Source organism: Dipodomys merriami, unplaced genomic scaffold (genome assembly GCF_024711535.1).
Source record: "Dipodomys merriami isolate MVZ:Mamm:240054 unplaced genomic scaffold, mDipMer1.0.p SCAF_14, whole genome shotgun sequence".
NCBI lineage: Eukaryota > Metazoa > Chordata > Mammalia > Rodentia > Heteromyidae > Dipodomys > Dipodomys merriami.
The window spans coordinates 13,666,771-13,685,911 of record NW_027202715.1 but is presented as its reverse complement, the minus strand read 5'-3'; the positions used below and the strand labels follow the sequence as shown (position 1 = coordinate 13,685,911).

The window sequence follows — 19,141 nt, the reverse complement described above, 5'->3', positions numbered from 1 at the left end:
ATTTGGGGCAGGAAAGTCTCTGAGACTTATCTCCAATTAACCAACAAAAGGCCAAAAGTAGAGCTGTGGCTCAAGTGATAGAGCACCAGCCATGAGCCAAAAAAAACTAAGGGACAGAGCTCAAGCCCTGAATTTAAGCTCCAGGACCGCCCCTCCCCACCCAACATATATTAGCATGTATTCCTTTACAATGGGGTTTCACTGGGACATTTCTAGACATGTACACAATGTACCCTGATCAAACTTATACCTCCATCACTCTCCCTGATATGTCCTTGTTAACAGACTTTCCTATATTACTTACATGCATACATATAAAGTACTTTCCACCACATTCACCTTCATTCATTCTCTTTGTTGGCCAATTCACTTTTGGCTTGTGTCCACTCCTCAGCAGAGCCTGTTTACTTTGCTCATTTGGGGGTGGGAAGTCAGTCATGGGGCCTGAACTCAGGGCCTAGGTACTATCCTTGAACGTTTGTGCTCAAAGCTAGTGCTCTACCACTTTGAGCCACAGTGCCACTTCTGGATTGCTGGTGGTTAATTGGAGCTAAGAAACATTCCTGCCTAGGCTGTCTTAGAATCGCACTCTTCAGATCAACCTCCTGAGCAGCTAGGATTATAGGCTGAGCTACCTGTGCCTGACTTGCTCGTTTTTCCCCTCATTTTTTTTCAGTATGTATTAATTGTACAAAGGGTTTTCACCATGATATTTCATATGTGCATGCTTTATTTGAATCTGATTTACTTCATCTGGTAATCTTTTCTCATTCCCCTAATCCCCTATTTTCAACAATTTTCAGTTAGTTTCTTTATGCCATTTCCATACATAGACACAATGAATAATGTCATTATTATTCATCCTCCATCATTCTTTCTCTTCTTTTCCCTTTATTACCCAGACCTACACTTTATAGTCATGTTTTAGATAGAGAGACAGAGACAGAGCAGACAGGCAGACAGGATCTCCTTTAGAGCTAGATTCCATAAATTAGCAAAAATGTGATATTTGGCTTTTTAAGCATTGCTTATCTCCCTTGCATGATGATCTCCAGTAATAAAAATATATTAAAATATTATAAAATAAATATAAATATAATAAATATAAATATAGTAGCTGTATTTTTATGGCTGAGCAATACTCAATGATGTGTATATATACATATGCACATCATGTTTCTTTATCCATTCAACAGTTGTTGAGCACAATGGCTGATTTCATAGTTTGGCAATTGTGAAGAGTTAAATGAGGGTATGCAGGTAACTCTCTGGTATAGTTAATTACTCTCCTTTGGATTATGCCCAAGAGTGTTATGGTAGGGTCATAAGGTAATTCTACTTTGTGCGGTAACACCATACTGATTTCCATAATGGTTGCACAACTTTACATTCCCATTGACAGTGTGTGGAGTTTTTTTTTTTCTTCCACCAAAAGAAAATCAGATCTTTAAGTAATATTTTTATGATTTTTGAATATTATTTTACATCTAGTAAAATTTAATTACAATCAAATCTATCCCAGAGCCTTTAAATTTCATATAATTTTATTCATGATAACATTCAAACATCTAAGACATCACGCAGAATACTTTTCATTCATTTGCCTTTAATACATTTTTCAAATCCATGATTCACATGATTAAGAGTATGCTTCCCAAGCTGGGCACCAGTGGCTCATGCAGTAATCCTAGCTACTCAGGAGGCTGAGATCTGATGATTGCAGTTCAAAGCCAGCTCGGGCAGGAACATCTATGAGACTCTTTACTTTTTTGGGTTCGGTCATGGGGCCTGAACTCTAGGCCTGGGTGCTGTCCCTCAGCTCTTCAGTTCAAGGCTAGCACTCTACCACTTGAGCCACAGCACCATTCCAGCTTTTTTCTTTTTGCTTATGTGGTGCTGAGGAATCGAACACAGAGCCTCAGGCATGCAAGGCAAGCGCTCTACCACTGAGCCACCTTCCCAGCCCCCATGAGACTCTTATCTTCAATCAACCACCAGAAAACTAGAAGTGGCACTGTGGTTCAAGTGGTGGAGTGCTAGCCTTGAGCTGAAGAGCACAGGAGCAGTGCCCAAGCCCAGAGTTCAAGCCCCAAGCCCAGAGTTCAAGCCCCACAACCAACAAGAAAAAAGAAAGAAAAAAAAGAGTATGCTTCCCTAACGAACTACAAATCTAAATTTTGAGTCAGTATATTTTTTTGTAGAAAAAACAATACTCAAGTTCCTGTTTTAGTATACTATGTAACCAAATACGAAGTTCACTAAAGAAAAATGGGAACTGTAACATGTCACTTTAGGACAACTGTCTCCATATAATAGTAAATGCCCTCAATTCCAAGTACATTGGTAACTTTTAGAAGAAAGTGGGTAGAGTAACTGCCTGAAAATCCTGGCACTATCCCCAAGTGTAGGTTTATATTGGAATGTTTTCATTCTGAGAAGCAAATGAGGCAAATTAAGGTTTCTTACCCTCCATCTGGCTTGCCAGAAGGGCTGTGTTGAGAATGAATGGCCTCAGGCCAGCATTTTAATAGAGTTGTGTCATTTATTCAAGTGTGAGAACATCAAAAACTACAGAACAGGGCTGTGGGTGTAGCTAAGTGATAATGCATTTGCCTTGCATGGGTAATGTCCTGGGTTTAATCTCCAGCACCACAAAAGAAAACTACAACAAAATGTAGCTTCTTTGACAGTTGTGACAGTTCCTCAAAAAGTTAAAAACAGCCTGTCATGTCTGTAACACTAGCATTTGGGAGGCAAGGAAGGAGTATTGGGCTAACATAGCAAGACCCTAATCAAAAGAAAAAGGAGGAGGAAGAGGAAGCAGGAAGCAGGAGCAGCAGCAGTAGGATCAGCAGCCCATATGGCTCCTGCCTGTCAATCCTAGCTACTTGGGAATCTGAGAACAGGAGGATCATTATTTGGATCCAGCCTAGGCAGAAAAGTTCTTGAGACTCCATCTCCACATAGGGGAAACTGGTCATAGTAGTGCACACCTGTAATCCCAGCAACAACAGGAAGCTAAAAATAGATGGATCATAGCTCAGGTGAATGCCAGGGCAGGAAGCAATACCTATCCTAAAAATAACCAGCAAAAACCAGGGATGAATGAATGGCTCAGTGGTATTGCACCAGCCTAGCAAGGGCAAGGCCCTGAGTTCAAACCTCAGTACTACCATAAAAGAGAAGAAAAATAAACAATAACAACAACAACAACAAAAACCTGTTTAACCATATGACTTCAGTAATTCCAACCTAGGTAAAATACCAAAGAGTACTGAAAACACATGTCCCAACAAACAGGTGTTACAAGGGCTCATAACAGTACTTTCTTCATAATACTCAAAAAGCAGAAATAATTTAAATGTCCATGAACCGGTAAGCAAAATATATGTGCTATGTGCTCATAATGGATTATTATCAGCTATAAAAAGGAATGGAGTTTTGATCTGTGCCCTTGAAAAAATTATGCTAAGTGAAAACATTATGCTAAATGAAAATCTAATGCTAAAAGAAAGAAGCCAGACACAAGGTAACATTTGTAGAATTCCACTTACATGAAACATTCAGTGCAGCAAACCACCAGAGGAGCTGAAGACGGCAGAAATAGATGCGAGTTTAGAGGATAAGGAATGTCCTTCTGAGGCGAAGACAAATTGTAGAACTGGAGAATAGCAATGTCCAGTCCCTGAGTTCAAGCCTGGGTGCTGGCACCAAAATAAATAAATAAATGAATAAATGCACAACATTTACTAAGTACCTACTATGTCCCTGAGCTGTTTTGTTCAAGCACGGTTTCAGTGTATTGCTTAGGCAACATTTCCATGAAAATGTTTTGAGGCAAGGTCTTGATCTGTGTCCCAGACTGACTTCAAACTCACCATGTGGTCCCAGCTGATGCTGAACTCATGATCCTCCTGTCTCCCCTCCCAAAATGCTGAGATTACAGGACTGGATTCATTCCTTGACCCTTTTAAAAAAAAATAAATTCAGAGTAAGTTGTGAAACTGAAAACTCCCTGTGGATTTTCTTTCTTAACTAGCTTTGTTTGGAATGATTGTCCTTGCTTAGGTTATAAATGTTAAATTGTATCTATAAACCCTAATGCTGACACCTGCAAAACCCAAGTGAGCATCTGTTGGTTTCCAGTCCATCCATCTTCCAGGCAATGATTGTGAACACATGTAAGATAAGGCCACTTTAGAAAAGACACTTCAGGCCTTTGGGAGGATGATTAGAGATAGTGAGCGTTTTGTGAAGCTTTTGAAGGTGTGTCAACTTTCAAGTGACAACAGTGAAATTTCCAAAAGAATAGAAGTCAGCACCAAAGCTAGTTTAACATTAATAATAAGTGAGCTAATAAATAGGCCTATGTTTACCCAGTCAGGTTTTGCTTATTATGTCAGTTGGAAGCCGGAAGGAAACTGGTTCTAACTCCCATCCAACCTGTATCATGACTGTATCACTTTGTCAGCAATGTAGCTGATGCCAGCGTAAAAAGGTATTTCCCTTCCTTTCCAGCAACTTCATAATTCATTCACTCATTCATGGTATATAGAGACCATTTCCTTAAGAAAAAAAAGATCATTAACTGAAAGCCCTTGATATGCCACACAATACACATATGTCCTTATCTTGTAAGATGTAATTTTTATCTATCCGAGGAAGAAATAGAAGTTCTGAGAAATGAAGTAACTGTTTTAAGGACATGTAGCTAGTCAAGAAGAAGAGCAAAGGCTCACTCATCCTGCTACTCCTAATGGGATTCAACTTTTTATATTTCCTCTCAACCTGCCAAGAATAACCCAAAGACTCAATGTTTTCTCATCCTACTTCAGATTCAAGGTTTTTTCTACCCAAACAAGATTGCCAAAAGCAAGCTATCAAATGAGCATCAGTGGCTTTCATCCAGGCCCTCCTCACCCAGAGATGAACTCTGCTAAGGAACAAAACAGCAAGTGGCCCCTATTGGCTCATACTTGTAATTCTAGCTGCTCAGAAGGCTGAGATCTGAGGACTGAAGCTCAAAGCCAGCACCAGCCCAGGCAGGATAGTCCATGAGACTCTTATCTCTAATTAACCAACAAAGAGCTAGAAGTAGAGTGATAAAAAGCCAGCCTTCAACAGAAAATCCATTTTATTCTTTGTGTGTGTGTATGTGCTCATACGAGGGCCTGAACTTAGTTTGTCACTCAAGGCTTTGTGCATAAGCTAGGATTTCAGTCTATCGGCATGTACACATTTTCCTGAAAAACTAATAGAAACTTTCACATTAGCCTAGACTCGCAAGTTTTTCATTGTTGTTTACCATCATGCAAACATTTTTTTAAATGTTTTTGGCCGGTCCTGGGGCTTGAACTCTGGGCCTAGGCACTGTCCCTGAGCTCCTTATACTCATGTCTAACACTCTCACACTTGAGCCACAGCACCACTTCTGTGATTAATTGGAGATAAGAGTCTCATGGAGTTTCCTGCCTGGGCTGGATCTCAGATCTCAACCTCCTAGTAGGATTAGAGCTGTGATGCTAGCCACCTGTACTGGCTTTCATGCAAAATTAAATTCTGCTTCTCTGTTACACACTCATCTCAGTCCTGCCCTGTGAATCCTCTTTCCCTTCAAGTAGCCTTTAACTGCTACATCTCTGACACATTTTCCACTGTTCCTCTGTAAACAACACCTTTAAGTCCTGAACCAACTCCACTAATACTCTGCAAGTCTTAGCTAAAATCTGATTGTAAACTACTTTCTCTCACCCAACAAACACAGACCACAAAAGTCACTCTTGGTCCATGACTACTCTGTCACCCTCACATAAAAGTACCTGTTTCGGGGTTTATGTTATCTGTCCTTAGCCCTCTCATTATTTTTGTCCTCTACTCACTCCTCATCCTTCTATATGCACTAAATGCTTTGCAACCTGGCTCAGAATCTTCCTGCTCCCTGCTCAGCCACCATTCTGACAGCTGACTTTCTCATATAAAAGCCTGGACCACCTCCACGCCAGTAAACTTCACTTTGCTCTCAATAGCTAGATCCTAGATTCCATCTCCTGGCAACGGCTTCTCCAGTTCTGCAATTCCACCATCCAGTCTCCATCCCAACTCCTTCCTCTCCCAGCAGCAGTCTAGTGGTATCACTGCATCCCTATTCAGTCTCATCTCTATGACCTCATCACCTTAAGTACCCTCACCAATGAAATCTCTCACCTTGAAAACATGTCACACTAGCACTTAAAATTCAGACATGGCAAATTAAAGCCCTTTTGTATAGCCACTTTAAAATGATTAAAAAACAAAAAAATAAAGCCAGGTGCCAGTGGCTCATGCCTGTTATCCCAGCTACTCAAGAGTCTGATATCTAAGGATGACAGTTCAAAGCCATCCCAGGCAGACAAATCAGAGACTGCCAGAAGTGGAGCTGTGTGGCTCAAGTGGTAGAGTGCTATCTTTGATTTAAAAAAAAACTAAGGGATTACATAAAGGCCCAGAGTCCAAGCCCCTCAGTACCAGTACACAAAAAAGTGAATGAACACAGGGACTGATGGCTCATGCCTGCAATCCTAGCTACTCAAAAGACTGAAGATCAAAGTTCAAAGCCAGCCCAGGTAGGAAAATCCATGAGACTCTTATCTCCAATTAACCACCAAAAAAGACAGAAGTTGACCTATAGCTCAAGTGATAGAGCAATTAGCCTTGAGCAAAAAAAGCTCAGGGGCAATACCCCAGGTACTATGTTCAAGCATACACATACATACACACACATACACACTGAATGAAAGTAGAAATTTTTAAAAAACAGAACAAGACAATTCCAGTTGCTTAACTTTCTGTTCAAATACTCAGGCTGTTGAGCTCTGAGCAAAGGGAGAAAAAAATCATTAATATAACTGCATATACCAGAATAGAGAAAAATGCACTATTCTTTCTTATTCAGTTTATCTCTTCACTTCCTCCAATGACTTTCTTGTATACAAGTCCCATTTTTCTTCTTTTCTTCCCTGCTACTATCACCCTCTTTCCCCAATGATCTCAGCTGATATTATCCTACTTCACTTTCTAAAATATTATCAAAAGGGCTGAGGTGAGCCGAGCAATGGTGGTTCATGTCTATCACCCTAGCTACTCAGGAGGCTGAGATTTGAGGATCCTGGTTTCAAGCCAGTACCCAAGCAGGAAAGTCTGTGAGACTCTTATCCCTAATTAGCAACCAAAAAGCTGGAAGCGGAGCTGTGGCTCATAGGGTAGAGCAATAGCCTTGAACAAAAAAGCTCAGAGACCTCACCAACATTCTGAGTTCAAGCCCCATGAACAGCAAAAGAAAGTGTATTGTTAATCCCTCCTGGAACCCAGCATCTTACTCCATTCCTGCTAATCCAAGGACAAGTCTAATCAATTACACACACCTTCTTCATACATCCCCAACTTCTGCCTTTCTATTGATTGTTCCCCTTAGCAAAGAAATATCCTGAGCTCTTTAAGCTGACGTCTCTCCCACATCTTACCATAGTAAAGGATTCTTTTAAAGGAATGTCTGCACTTGATGTCTCCACTGTCTCACCAATCTAGCCATGTTAACACCACAGCATTTATCTCTACTATGGATATGCCAGAGAAGATGACCGACCAGCCACTTTCTGGCACAATCAAGGGATACTTCTCTGTCCTCATAGTTAGCTGAACTGTTGCTACATTTGACAATGCTGACTATGACTTTCCTTAAAATCTCCCAGACCTGATTTAACAAGCATTTGCTGAAAGAACTTGATAACAGAGAAGAATAAAATAAACATAACACAGTTACAGATCCTTCAATAAACATAGAACCTGTAATCCCAGCACTTGGGAGGTTGAAGGCAAAAGGATATGTGTTCAAGACCAACCTGGGCTCCACAGCAAGACTGTCCAGAATGAATGAATGAGTGAACGAACAGAGATGAATGGTAACTGAATATGCTATCCTTTGTACATATAACAGAAGCAAATATTAACTTCGATTTCATTTTTATTTACATTTCCTTAGAGCATAGCGACATTAAGCATTTTTTCACACGTTTATTTGGCCATCTGTGGGATTTGGAGGGGAGAGAGTTATTTTCAGGTTTTTTGTTGTTGTTTTTGTTTTTTGCCAGTACTACTCTAAGATTTGAACCATGCATGCCTCCAGCCCAGCATTATGTATGTAGTCTGCCCAGGCTAATTTCAAACCAAATCTTCTAGGTGTTAGCCTCTAGAATAGCTAGAATTACCGGCATGAATACCCAGTACCCAATTTAATTGGCCATTTGTAAATCTTCTTAGAACAAATGTCTACTCAAATCCTTTAACCATCCTTTAATTGACTAAGTTGTTTTTTATTATCAAGGTGAGAAAGCTCTTTACATGTTCTAGATACTAGACTATAATCAAATACACATTCTTTAACTGTTTTCTCCCATTCCATGGTTGTCTTTTTCTTTTCTTGTGAAGCACAGAAGTTTTAATGTTGATAAGCTGCGATTTATTTTTTTCCTTAACTGCCTGAACTTCTGGGATCATATTGAAAACCCAGGTCATGAAGATTTACATCTACATTTTCTTCTTAAACTTTTTTTTGGGGGGGAGGGTTGGGTTTTGTTTTGTGTTTATTTGTTTTTAAAAACAGGGTTTTACTGTGTTAACCCAGGCTGGCCTGGACTCATGATCCATCTGTCTCTGCCTTTAGGGTGCTGAGATTACAGGCACAGGCCATCATATTCAGCTATCTTCTAAGAGTTTTATAGTTTCTCTTTTGATGTATTAAAATCAAATTCTTGAAATCTAAAGGCATAAATGACAGCCTTTCACACTGTAAAACTATAGCTTTAAAAATCATTAACCAAAGGAAGAAAACTTTGATGGCAAAGTTTGCCATGTAAACTACAGCTAGAAGAGCAGGTGTTGACAAGTGTACTTCTCCCATAACCACTGAGAATATGGAAACACAGAACAGTTCAGTGAAAGAACTAGACAACAGATTAGATGCAAGTTCAGATCTTACCTCCTGTCCTATCAGGAGGTAAGTCTCATAGTGAAGAAGAGAGAGGAAAAACCTCCTAATATATCTGTAGGGACAGAGAAGTATAAAAGATTGTTATAGGCATAAAGGCACTGGTGTCCTACTCCTGTAATCCTAGCTAGTTGGGAGACTAACATCTGAGGTTCACAGTTCAAAGACAGCCCAGGCAGAAAAGTCTGTGAGACTCTTATCTCCATTTAGCTAACAGAAAACCAGATGTGAATCAAGGGTGTTGATGTTATAAGGACATATCAGATTAAAAACTAAACTAAAACTGGAAAGCCATTTTCAGACAAAGTCATGCCATGGGTTTCTGGCCAGCATTTACACTGAACACATCTGGGCACCTGTCTAAAAGGCAGTCATCTATAGCTTGAGAACAAAGGAGTAAGATCACAGGGTACCAAACATGATGACCTAAAAGGACTAAGAACACAGCAGTAACTATAACTATTATCAGTAGTCCAGCTCCAGGTACTTCAGCAGAAAGCATGTTGATCAACACCACAAATGAGCCTCTAAAATGGCTATAGCAGCTGAACAATAGTGGCTCATGCCTGTAATCTTAAAATCTGAAGACTAAGATTTCAAAGCTAGCCTAGGTAGACCAATTCAAGGCTCCAATTATCTCCAATTAACCAGCCAAAATAACACACACACACACACACACACACACACACACACACACACACACACACACACACACACACACACACACACACACACAGAAGTGGAGGTGTGGCTCAAGTGGTACAGCTCTAGCCTTGAGCCAAAAAGAGCTAAGCAAGAGCTTGAGGCCTTGAGTTCAAGCCCTAGTACTAGGGGGAAAAGAAGTCTATAGCTATACCAATGGTAATATCTTAGTCTAATGCCTAACATCACAGTGTAAGATGTTATTGCTAAGGAAAAATTGAAGTTTATGAGAACTCTGTGGTTAACTTTGCAACTCTTCTATAAGAGTTTCCAGAGATACGTCAAAGCAATCTATACAAATAAAACAACTATAAATAAGAAAATCAATGACTGAAAGTATATCTATCTATCTATCTATCTATCTATCTATCTATCTATCTATCTATCTATCTATCTATATATATATATATATATATATATATATATATGGCAAAAGGCAGGACTAGAGGTGTGGCTCATACAACAGAGTGCCAGCCAAGTAAGCATGAGGCTCTGATTTCAAACTCCAGTACTACCAAAAGAAAAAAAGAAAGGGGCTGGGAAGGTGGTTCAGTGGTAGAGTGCTTGCCTTGCATGCATGAGGCCCTGGGTTCGATTCCTCAGCACCACATAAGAAAAAAGCCGGAAGTGGCACTATGGCTCAAGTGGTAGAGCGCTAGCCTTGACTGAAGAGCTGAGGGACAGTGCCCAGGCCCAGAGTTCAGGCCCCACAACCGGACCCCCCCCCCCAAAAAAAAAGAAAGGTGAAAAACTTTCTTTGTTACTGTTTTTCACTTATTAGTAAATAATCAGTGTAAATAAATCAGCATGCTTTTCATGACCCTTGAAGCACTTTTCAAATACTAAGTCATCGGTGTATACTGCTTTAGGCTGATGATTACAGAGAAAAATTAGAAAAACTTCAAAATTCCTCAGTGAGAAATAGCAGTGACTGTATGAAAACAGGAGACAGTAGTGATGAAGATTGGGAAATAGGTTAGCAACCAGGAGCTAGTGGCTCATCCCTGTAATCTTAGCCACTCAGAAGGCTGAGATCTGAAGGTTGCAGTTAGAAGCCTGCCCAGGCAGAAAATTCCTTGAGACTCTTATCTCCAATTAACCAGCAAAAAGCTGAAAGTAGAGCTGTAGCTCAAGTGGTAGAGTGCCAGCCCTGAGTGCAAAAGCCAAGCAGGGTGACATTGTGAAAAAATATACTCTTTCTGGATGCTAGTGCCTCACCCTGTAATCCTAGCTACTCAGGAGGCTGAGATCTGAGGATCACAGTTCAAAACCAGCCCTGGCAAGAATGTCCGTGAGACTCTTATCTCCAATAAAAACCCACTAGAAAACGGGAAGTGGCACGGTGGCTCAAGCGGTAGAGCACTCGCCTTGAGCTGAAGAGTGCAGGGACAGTGCCCAAGCCCAGAGTTCAAGCCCCATGAGCAACCAAAAAATATATATATATACATATATATATATGCAAATACTCTTTACCTGGTTTATGTAACTATAACCCTTCTGTACATCACCTTTATAATAACAATTTTAAGAAATGAAAAAAGAAAAAGCTAAGCAAGAGCTCAAGGCCCTGAGCTCAAATTTCAGTACCAGTATACACACACAGGATTAGCAATGAAATTGTGTCTCTTGCCATCTTGCCTATGGTGCATCTCAGTTTTTAATGAAGGAGCTATGTCAGGGAGGAAAATGTATAGCCAAAAATTCAGTTATTATGGATGTGTGAGTCCTCTGTTAGTCTCATATTCTTTTTAATGTATTACGTGAAATCTAAGAGCCCAGAAAATGGAATTTCTCGGCATTTGAATCTTTGGTTCATTCCACTTAAACTTTTGAAAATTAAAGCCATTTGAGACTGTTTTTTGGTTTCAGTTTTTTTGTGTGTCCCATCAAAAGAAGAAACAGAAAAGAATATGAAACTTTGAAGGACAATCCAAGTCTGGAGCTCATTAGAGCCAACTTAGAAGAATATGCCCAATAATGTTATTCAAAATAATTTCCTTTGGACTATATAATTAATAAAACACCTAGAAAATATTCATAAAAGTAAAGGTAAACACTTGCTATAACTTGAGCTTGTCATTATAATTACAAACTGCTTAGGCTTGAAGAGTCTGGCTTCTTTTCTTTTTTTCTTTTAGCTAGGGCAGCTTGGATTTTTCACTAAAAGCTATTTCACTTTACCCAAGCCTCTAGTTCCCTGCTTCTTCTGTCTCTAAGCCAGTATTTTTCCAGTGACATGTGGACATTTATATGTTCACTTCATGGTTTTGTTTTGTTTCATTTAGGCTTAATTTGGAAGAGCTTGTTGAACTTACATTGTGGATGGCCAGCACAGAGCAATATCTAGAACCAAGGTGCAGTCTCTGTGTTTCGTTGATTTTCAAAGACCCTCCAAGGATGTAATTGTGAAGATTTCATATTCTTAATGGAGAAAATATAGAAGATAGTAACCATGTATAAGGTACCTTACCTATTTTTAAAGTAGTCTCACCTCAAATTATGTTTATGACACTATATTACTATAATCTAGAGAATCCAATGAATCTATCATTTCTACTGTTAGGATAATAAAAGGCAAGAATCCTAACTTCAACCTAAGCACCAGGTTAGCCTTCTTCTATTAACTTCTATGTGCAAGACAGCCAATAGTTGATGGCAACTTTGTCAGAAAGTCTATGAGGTCATTTTAGCCCTTGGTGTTTCACTGGCATTCCAACAAGTTGAGGGGGTGTTTCTGATCTGTCCTCCTTTCTAGCAACAGAGTAACACCACAACATTGCTTTATAAACTGTCAATGTTTAAAACAGTTTATAAGCAATAGTTTTATAAATAGTAATTTACAAAGGCATAATCCTACAATTGCCATCATTACTTAAAATCCTGAAGATAATTACAATTTAAGGCAGATTTCTCCATGTAGGGAAAATCAAACTACAGCATCACAATTTGCAGGACATAGTTAAGAAGTATGCCTTCTTATTAAATTTCACTTGTAATCTAGGAAATTATTTTATTACAATAAAATAGCATTATTACTGCTGGTTGCCTACCTTATGACTCCAGCCTTCTTCCCAGATGGCAGAACCTGCTTCCACTTCAAAGGCTAAAAGTACTTTAGAAAGCCCTATCCTCCCTCCCAGCCAGGACATGGGAATGGAACCCAAGCCTCACTACTGAGACCTCAGCAAGCTGAAGCTGGACGGCAATCACTTTGCTAACAAAGGGGTAAAAGTAGGAGGAAATTTGTCTCTATAGTATCTAGTTGTTAGAGTCTGTGACCCCTAGAACTGCCATAGTTCTCTTCCAATTACAAAAAAAGTATCACTAGTTAGCTGAATATATAGATGACAATGATTATCAGATAATATCTGGTGTATTCCTGAACTTTTGTACCAACAGTGGAAAGGTTCTGCCTCTAAGTTTCTTGATAGGTTACAGTTATCTTAGTTTATGGCTTGGTTTATATGGATATTGTTACCTGAGAACCAAAGCATCCTAAGTATTACAGTTAGCACACAATTGTCCAGGAGAGCAGGAAGTGAAACACTGTGAAATTAGCTGACTCAACACTATCCGTGCTGACTCAACAATATCGGTGTTTTTATCTTACTCCCTTCTGCATCACTGGAGTATATCTCTCCTGCCTTTTAAAAACTCTAATTGCAGTGAGAAAAAAGTTGAATTATTCTAAGCAAGCTTTATGTAACAAAGTCTTTTTTTTGTAGCTCCTTCATAACAGTCAAGGGAAAGTAAGTTTTTGCTTCCCTGGTATAATTTGCAGTTATTCTGCTTTTAAAATAATTAACAAATGTATCACAATTTGTTAACTCAGACTCCCTTTCTTACTATCCAAACACAAACCCCATATTAAAATCATATTTGAGCAGGGCACCTCAGTGACTCATGCATATAATCCTACCTAGTTAGGAACTGAGATCTGAGGATTTCAATTTAAAGCCAACCTAGGTAGAAAAGTCTACGAGACTCTTAGCTTCAATTAATGAGCAAAAAACTGGAATTGGAGATGTAGCTCAAGTAGTATAGCACCAACCTTAAGCTAAAAAACACAGAGGCAGTGCCGAGCACTGAGTTCAAGCCCCAGTACCAGTATACACATGCATGTGCACACACACACACACACACACACACACACACACACACACACACACACACACACACACAGAAATTATAGTTTATCTAAAATTTTAAAAGACAGATTACTATAAAGAGGATAAAGATTTGTTTTGGATTTTTAGACAAGGTCTCCTCATGCTGGCCCCAAACTGACCATTCTGCTTCAGTCTCCCAAATGCTAGCATTTACAAGTCTGTGCCTCCAGGCCCAGCAAGTTTTGCTTTTTTTTTTTTTCCTTTTAAAAGTGCTTGGATACAGATAAGTGAAGGAAGGGATGATACTGTCTAAAAAAAGAAAGTACTCAATACCTGACATGAAATCGTAATCATTCTGTATAACACCTTAATAATCACAATAAAATTATATATGTGTATTTTTAAAGTGCTTGGAATAGAGGGTCATTCACATAGATTGATAAATACATCAGGTAATAATCCTAGAAGTTATAAGACTGAGATAGAAAGATGGTGAGTTTGAGTCTAGCCTGTCTAGAAGACCCTGTATAAGATAAATAGCTTTGAATGATGAGTTAGTAAATATGCTTTGAACATATAAGAAAACAAAAAAAATCAACCTCAATTTTAAAACAATGAAAGAGACTGGGACATACTGAATAACACAGAGTGAGACCAGAATCAAACATTAGTACAGTTAAGCTTTGAGCGGGATACATGGCTCCATGAGCTTTCATGTTTTTTTCACACATGGAAAGAGTCTTCAGGCAGGAATTAATACACTGTTTCTTACATGTTGCTGGATAATACAGCAAAGTAAAAACCAAACCAAACAGATATGTCTAACTCGGGATTTATTAGGAAAAAGGATTTTTTCAAGAAAAAAAAAAGACTACAAATTGTGAAGACTTCAGATCTGTTTCCCTGATATAGCTTCTTTTATTTTTGTGGGGTTTTTGTTTGTTTGTTTGTTTTGTTGGTCATGGGGCTTGAACTCTGGGCTTGGGCACTGTCCTTGTGCTCTTCAGCTCAAGGCAAGCGCTCTACCGCTTGAGCCACAGCACCACTTCCGGTTTTCTAGTGGTTTACTGGAGATAAGAGTCTCACAAACTTACCTTCCCGGGCTGGTTTTGAACCGCGATCCTCAGATCTCAGCCTCCTGAGTAGCTAGGATTACAGGCATGAGCCACTGGTGCCTGGCTTTTTGTGGTTTTTTTTTTTTTAAATGTTTTGCTTATTACAAAAGCATGCTGCCTACAAGGGAAGAAAGTCAAAATTGCAAACCTCCCAAAAAATCAATTAGAAACACAAAAGCAAATGTTAGAAAAAATTTTCCTGAAAGCTTCTGGACCAAAAGCTTGAAAAACAACCTATGATATAACAAATTTACCATTACTGAAAAAGGTCCAATTCTCAGTCTAATTGCTTTGAAGCCAAATAGCTATGTTGATTAAGCTGTTCTGAGCCTGAGTTACTGCTACCCTGTATTTACAAACCATGATTTGGCTTTTTGGCCAAAATCAAGCTTAGTAAGTATAAGATTAAAATGGTGATGCATCTATATAACGAAATACTATACAACAGTACATGAGGATGAAGAGACCAATAAAATAAATAAAATGCACCAGACTGTTGAAGTATAGTAAAATGCAGTAAGTTGTAGCTATTATTATTACTACTATGGTGATTACTATGTTTCAAAAGAAATGTTCTAAGTAATCTACTTTTACATCTTTTATCATTTTTTTGTATGCCAGTACTGTGGTTTAAATTCAGTTTCTTGCTCAAAGCTGACATTATACCTGTGAGCCACTCCTTTACTTCCAAATTTTTGGTAGTTAATTGGAGATAAGAGTCTCACATACATTCTTGCTGATTTCAAATCTCAATCCTCAGATCTCAGACTCCTAAGTAGCACGGATTACAAGTTTGAGCCACCTGTTCTTTCATAACTTTATTGAATGATTACTTACAGGCAATGTCTGCCTTGTCTGCTAAATCCTGCCTATTATTAAATGGCATTTTTGGGGGTCCGGTCGTGGGGCCTGAACTCTGGGCCTGGGCGCTGTCCCTCAGCTCTTCAGCTCAAGGCTAGCGCTCTACCACTTGAGCCATAGCGCCACTTCCGGATTTTTTTTTCTTTTTTGCTTATGTGGTGCTGGGGAATCGAACCCAGGGCCTCAGGCATGCAAGGCAAGCGCTCTACCACTGAGCCACCTTCCCAGCCCTTAAATGGCATTTTTGGTAACTGGGAAACAAGACAAAATGGCTTCTATGGAGAACATGTCTCCTGTGTGTATATGTGTTATGAGGGGGGAACCAAACTCCTTAAGTCAATTGTATCTACACAAAATAAAAATTATGAATTAAGAATTGAAGGACTGGGGCTGGGAAGGTGGCTCAGTGGTAGAGTGCTTGCCTTGCATGCCTGAGGCCCTGGGTTCGATTCCTCAGCACCACATAAGCAAAAAGAAAAAAGCCAGAAGTGGCACTGTGGCTCAGGTGGTACTAGCCTTGAGCTGAAGAGCTGAGGGACAGCACCCAGGCCCAGAGTCCAGGCCCCACGACCGGACCCAAAACAAAAAAAGAAAAAGAAAAAAAAGAATTGAAGGACTAGCTCATGCCTACAATATTAGCTACTCAGGAGGCTGAGATCTAAGGATCACAATTTGAAGCCAGCCAAGACAGAAAAGGCCATGTGACTCTTTTCTCCAACTAACCACTAAAAAGCTGTCAGTATTGCTATGGCTCAAGTGGTAGAATGCCAGCCTTGAGCAGAAAAGCTAAGGAATAGCAGCCAGTACTTGATATAAGCCCAAGTCCTTGCACCAAAAACAGAAGAAGAAAGAAGACAGAAAATAGAAAAGGAGGAAGAGGGAAGGAGGAGGAAGAGGAGGGAAAAAGGAGGGGGGGAGGGAAGAAGGAGGCAGGAGGAAAGGAGGAGGAGGAGAAGGAGAAGAAGAAGGAGGGAAGGAAAAGAAGGACAAGGAGAAGGAGAGAAGGAGAGAAGAAGAAGGAGGAGAAGAAGGAGAAAGAGAAGGAGGAAAAAAGGAGAAGGAGGAGGAGGAAGAGCAGGAGGAGGAGCAGGAGGAGGAAAAGGGAAGCACTAAATTGGGAAGGAAGAACTAGAACTATCTCCATTTGAAATTGCTAGGCTCTTATGTAGAGTTCCTAAAGAATCCTCTGAAATACCTATAAAAACTAATTATAGCTGAGCAACATGAATCACACCTATATTCCTCCTAGCTACACAGGAGCCTGAGATCTGAAGATCAAGGTTCAAAGCCAGCCCAAGCAAGAAGGTCCATGAGAGTCTTATCTCCAATTAACAACTAAAAAAAGCCTGAAGCAGAGTTGTGGCTCAAGTGGCAGAATATTAGCCATGAGCAAAAAGAGGGCCCCAGTTCAAGCCCCAGGACTGGCAAACACATGCAAACACATGCAACACACACACACACACACACACACACACACACACACACACACACACACACACACACACACACACACACACACACACACACACACACACACACACACACCTAATTATAAATGAACTCAATAATGCAGAAGCATAACAGATCATAACACAGTAAAAAAAAAAAACCTGTATTCCCATATATTTAGAGTGAACAACTTCACTAATAATAGCACCAAAAATAATAAAATAGTGAGGCCAAGTGGCACATACTTACAATCCCAGCACTTGGGATTATATATAGCATAGGCTGGCCTTAAACTCAAACACATGAAAAGATGCTCAAACAACATCATTAGCTGTCAAGATGCAAATGATACTACGTATGCACTAATAAAACTATACTAAAAAAGACTGATAGGTAGTTACAATGAGGATGTAGAAAAATTGGAACCCTCTATACTGCTAGTAGAAACTGAAATGGTGTAATAAAATAAAATGGAAAACGATTTGGCCATTTCTCAAAAGGATAAGCACAGGGTCACCTAGCAATTCCACTTCCAAATAAACACTAAAAATATATCCACACAAAAATTGGACAAAAATGCTTGTAAGTGGACTATTCATAATACTAATACTTAAAATAAGCCAAATGTGCCAATGACAAATGGATCAAAATATACATACGTATGTATGTGTGTATATAAAGCTGGGGATAGCTCAGTGGTAGTATACCACCAAAAAAAAAAGGAATATATGTCAGGCACGGTTGGCTTATGCCTGTAATCCTACTACTTAGGAGAGTGAGATCTGAGAATCTCTGTTCAAAGGTAGGCTGGGCAGGAAAGTCTGTGAGACTCTTACCTACAGTTAACCACCAGAAAAACCAGAAGTGGACCTGTGAGTCAAAGTGGTACACTGTTAGCCTTGAGTGAAAAAGATCAGGGACATCACCCAGGTCCTGAGTTCAAGCCTCATGATCAAAAAAAGAAAAAAGAAAAAGAAAAGAAAAAAAACAACCAGGGCCCTGGTGGCTCATACCTGTAATCTTAGCAACTCAGGAGGCTGACATCCAAATTGGCTATTAAAACCAGCCCCAGCAGACAAATCCAAGATCCTCATCTCCAATTAACCATCAAAAAGCCAGAATTGGAGGTGTGGTACAAGTGCTAGAGCACAAGCCTTATCAGAAAAGGTTAAGGAAGAGCTCAAATCCCTGAGTTCAAGTCCCAGTTTTGGGAGGGAGGGCGAAGATGAAGGGGGCAAAGGAGGGAGGAAAGGAAGAGGTTTTGTTGACATTGTTTTTGTCAAGCATGGGGCTTGAACTGAGGGTCTGGGCTCTGACTTGGAGCTCTTTTTGCTCAGGCTAGTACTCTACCATTTTGAACCACAACACACTTCCCGTTTTCCAGTGGTTAATTGGAGATAAGAGTCTTATAAACTTTCCTGCCAGAGCTTTGAACTCCCAGCCTCCTGAGTAGCTAGAATTACAGGCATGAACCACTAGCACCCATCTTGTTTTTTTGAGAGGAGATTTGCTATATAACTCTGAATGGCCTGGAACTTGCTATGTAGGGCAGGCTTGAATTTACAATCCTCAGTCTTGGGAGTGCTGGGATTACTGGCATAGGAAACTAAGTAGACATCATTAGCGCCTAAAAAAAAAGCCCCAGCTCTCCCAAGGATGAAGAAAAGGAATGACACAACATACTTAAGGAGAACACTCCTCCTACCTCATTAAAGTAGGAAAGACAAAGAAGGTCAAATAGGAAGATCAAATAGTGCTTTCCCATACTCAGGTTTAGGGTCCAACACCCAGCAGCCTCTGCCCAGTGGCCAAGCCCTTTGGGGGAAGGCCTCAAAGGGAAACTCCTGATTTTGTACCACCTATTCTCCAAAACTATTAGATTA

General features: G+C 39.8%; 1 protein-coding gene across 3 annotated transcripts in view; it reads right to left on the bottom strand.

Moving 5' to 3' along the window:
- The window catches only part of Shld2 (shieldin complex subunit 2), a 62,843-nt gene that overhangs the window by 39,457 nt on the left and 4,245 nt on the right, over window positions 1-19,141 (bottom strand). For 2 of the 3 annotated variants that reach the window (XM_070020774.1, XM_070020777.1), the window contains exons 3-4: window positions 3,879-3,967; window positions 3,555-3,704 (exon numbers count right to left, since the gene is read on the bottom strand). The exons of the other annotated variant lie outside the window; for it this stretch is intronic. The gene's annotated coding sequence lies outside the window, so the exon portion shown is untranslated. The remainder of the gene's footprint in view (window positions 1-3,554; window positions 3,705-3,878; window positions 3,968-19,141) is intronic. 3 annotated transcript variants of the gene reach the window in all.